Source organism: Morus notabilis, unplaced genomic scaffold (assembly GCF_000414095.1).
Source record: "Morus notabilis unplaced genomic scaffold, ASM41409v2 Scaffold884, whole genome shotgun sequence".
Classification (NCBI taxonomy): domain Eukaryota; kingdom Viridiplantae; phylum Streptophyta; class Magnoliopsida; order Rosales; family Moraceae; genus Morus; species Morus notabilis.
The window spans coordinates 57,441-61,694 of record NW_010361302.1 but is presented as its reverse complement, the minus strand read 5'-3'; the positions used below and the strand labels follow the sequence as shown (position 1 = coordinate 61,694).

Here is a 4,254-nt window from a genome sequence, read left to right as displayed (position 1 = left end):
GACAGATCTAAAGTGTCGTCGCAAATAGTATTTTCTTTTGTTTTCATCCTCCCTAAATAATATTAATTTATAAAAATATAAATTTAAATAAAATTTAATAATAAAATAAAACACTATAATATATATAAAATAATCAACATAATAATAAAATATGTCTTAAAAAGTAAATTAGTAAAAAAATACTAAAAAGTATTGATAATAAGAAAAATAATAACAGACATTTTAATCTCCTAAATTAGCAGGATCGTCGTCCTCATCCTCGTCTTCTTCGTTTTGCTCAGGCGGCGGAGGAACAAATGGTTGGGGACGGGTAACTGGCAAGAAGTTGATGTTATGATTTATCGAGCGCATGACTTCCATCATGATCTGCTGGTGGTCGAACATGTTGCATTGGTTGATGTAGAGTTTGTTCAGCCAGTTTTGGACATGTTAGGGCAAATTAACCGAAGATGACCCGTCCGATTGCAAAGCAGATGATGAGGTGGAAGCACTTGAACGATTCCTTCGTGGTAGTATCGGTCCCACTCCCTTAGTGTGTCCTTTGCGCTTGCACAAGAATTGGGACATAATCCCCTCCTCATTGATCGGCATGGATGAACCTTCGCCAGCAGACTGTGTGATCTACGTGGTTCTTTCTCTATCCATCTAAGCCTACACAAGTAAATGAAATGAATAAAAATAGTATAATATGTTATGTTAAATATGAAAAAAGAAATAAGTTTAAAATTTACTTATAAATGCATGTTCCGCATCCGGATTGATAAAATTCTGCCCATGACGGTGCATGTCACCCCAATTGTCAATTAATGATCTTGGCTCCTGGGTTTCGAGATTTACCAAATTAAGTTGAACGTGTTAGAATAATTATTAAGCTAAAGTGACAAAAACTTAACAAGTATGCAAATTAATATTACCTTATCGAAACGGTGTTGGGAGTATGACTTTCTACCATGGAAGCTAGTCCACTTCTGACTGCCACGGTTTTGTTGATTTGTAGCATATTTTTTCTAACAATAATCCTAAATGAATCAGTAACATACTTTATAATTAAATAAACCAATTAATAAAAAGTAAGAAAATATAATGAAATTGAACCTGAAAAGTAGGGAACGTAAAATGATCACAACAAGGTCCCCATTGCTCTTTGCTCCTCAAGTTTTTAGGAGGATTTTGCCTGACAAAATCCTCATTTTCTGCCCCTCCCATCTTCTGAAAGTGTCTGTGCAAGGTAGTCTTCCAGACCTTGTAACATTTATTGGCTTCACGGTCGACTACATCTCTAATGATGCCGTTGTTGCGGTCGTAGTCGAGGTTAAACCAATCCTGAAATACATTAAAAAATCCTGAGTCTCGAGATTTACCTAATCAAGTTGAACGTGTTAGAATAATTATTAAGCTAAAGTGACAAAAACTTAACAAGTATGCAAATTAATATTACCTTATCGAAACGGTGTTGGGAGTATGACTTTCTACCATGGAAGCTAGTCCACTTCTGATTGCCACGGTTTTATTGATTTGTAGCATATTTTTTCTAGCAATAATCATAAATGAATTAGTAACATACTTCATAATTAAATAAACCAATTAATAAAAAGTAAAAAATATAATAAAATTGAACCTGAAAAGTAAGGGACGTAAAATGATCACAGTAAGGTCCCCATTGCTCTTTGCTCCTCAAGTTTTTAAGAGGATTTTGCCTGACAAAATCCTCATTTTCTGCCCCTCTCATCTCCTGAAAGTGTCTGTGCAAGGTAGTCTTCCAGTCATTGTAACATTTATTAGCTTCACGGTCGACTACATCTCTAATGATGCTGTTGTTGCGGTCGTAGTCGAGGTTAAACCAATCTTGAAATACATTAAAAAATCAAGAAATGAATCTTATTTATTGTATCCACAATTAAAAATGTTTAGAACAAGAAGCTTGTTTCAAATAGATACCAGCATGCGATTTTGAATCCTCCTTTTGTACTCTTCAAGCACGTCCTTCTAGGCGTTGTAATATGGGTCACATATCTCTTGTATGCAATCTGACAGCACTGTTAAAATATTTGGCTTTTTACCAATCGCCTTTCACGAACTTGTCTCGTCAAATGTAACAAGAAGCTTCCCATCTTTCTGTACTTTCTCTACTATATCCCGACCTATAGCGACCCTTCGGCCAGACCGACGTCGAGATGTTGGCTCCGGAACTATACGAAAATAAAATTACCGAAATTTGATTATAGAGAGTTCGATAAGTGACACATATTATGAGTACGTGTTATAGCGTATACTACTTGACTGACAATGTGTCGGGAGTCTCATCGGATCAGGTGGAGGCTGTGATCCTCCTGCAGAGCCGGCGCATGTAGCTACTAGGCCAGACATCGAAATGCTGTGTCATAAAAAAAATATTTCTTGTTACTATATTTGGTACACAATTTCTTAAAAACTTTATAATCATTTCACAAATTCGAGATAACTACTTTGGTTCTATTCGTCGTCACTACGAATGTCTACAACATCATCGACACTTTCTACGTCGTCATCATCTTCAGAATCGACGGGTTCATCTTCGACATAGTCAAACACAGTTTCATCATCACCATTGTCAATAAAGTCATCTTCATCTTCAACAGGCAACTTAGCCCGCAAGTATGTGTCGACGTCAGACGTGACAGTATTTACTTCGATATCAGGCCGATCAAATGTTAAGTTATCCAATTCAGGTAGTTCAACTACTAACTCAACATTTTGTGATTCTGTATCTTGAACTATCATGACCTCGTCGACGTCCTCTTTTGGAAAATCCCATATATGTCGATGCCCAAAATGTTCCACAACTTTCTAATTCGGACCGTTATATAAATCATCAACGTAAAAAACCTGTTCCGCCTGGGAAGCTAGAATGAATGGTTCATTCTCGTATCACGAGTTCTTAATGAAGACACTTATTTTATTCTTGTATTGTTGAATTCTTCTTCTTTTTGCCCGAGTGTTGAACCACTTACACTTAAAAAAGAAGACTGAACGAAGACACTTATTGTATTCTTAAAAAGGAATTCTTTTTCTTTCTGCCTGAGGTACTTTTTTAGCTTTTATTTTTTTACTCTTCCAACGACTAGTGTTACATACTGGATAAACCTGTAGATCAACATTCTCCTTCCAGAATAACGCACAATCATACTTACAAACATGTATTGTTTTGTAGCCCAAACCGAGTTTACTTAATTTCGTCTTCGCCTCGTAATACAAATCTGGAAGTTTAATTCCTTCAGGAAATGCATCTTTCAACAGCTTCAAAACAGAATTCATACACTCATTGGGTCATTTGTACAGCACCTTTAAATGCATGAGTGTCACCAAAAAAATCAATGAGGAATACTTAGTACAACCTGGATATAATACCGATTCGAGCTCAGATAACAACTGTTTAAATTCATCGTGCTGCGCATCACCTAACACTTCAGCTTCTACTTCCTCCGGCATATCATGATCAGAGTTATTTCCAACAACATCATTTATAACTGCAACCATCTCGTCAACTGACTCATTTATTGAATTGGTAGCAACATCGTATTCGCCATGGTAATATCATGTCATATATAAATGATTAAAACCATATTGGTGTATGTGTGCTCTAACTGTTTCTACTAGAAAACACTTATGGTTTAAACACCTCCGACACAGACAACTTGTACAACCACTTTTATCAACATAATCTTTGGCAATATTGATAAACGCAGACAATCCCTCCCAATACTGATCAGACAACCGATTTTTCAAATGTATCCAACTCTTGCCAATTGACATCTTGACTATAAAAACAATAACACATCTAATCATACTTTATGTTTTCTCGTGACTATATAATCACGTTTATAAAGAAAGTTTAACATTTCATACTTTAATTTAAAAGTTTTATCAAATTTTATGAACAAATTATTTTTTTATTTTTGCACTCATAATGTTTATAATTAATTTTTAATTCTTTCTATTACTATAATTAATTATAATTAATTAAATTCTTAAAATTAATAGGATTTAATAAAATTTCAGCATTATAACGACATATTTTTCTTATTATCCAAAAATTCAAACCTGCAAAAAAACAGTTCTTAAAAGATTTCGATACACCATAGCTGCAAGATGTGCCACCCAGAATAATTATCAAAACTTTTAATTTCAACCTAAATCAAATTATAATCTTACAATTTTAACAATCTCAATATCAAATTTCAACAATCTCAAAATTCATAATCTAAAATTCAATCT

At 34.4% G+C, this 4,254-nt stretch overlaps 1 long non-coding RNA gene across 1 annotated transcript; it reads right to left on the bottom strand.

Moving 5' to 3' along the window:
• Positions 1–255: 255 nt before the first annotated feature.
• LOC112091830 lies at positions 256–2,305 on the bottom strand. Its single transcript, XR_002902317.1, has 7 exons — positions 1,939–2,305; positions 1,619–1,845; positions 1,439–1,531; positions 1,096–1,323; positions 915–1,007; positions 732–819; positions 256–651 (listed from the first exon to the last, which is right to left on the bottom strand). It is a non-coding gene; the product is annotated as an uncharacterized LOC112091830 (long non-coding RNA).
• Between the last annotated feature and the right edge of the window lie 1,949 nt (positions 2,306–4,254).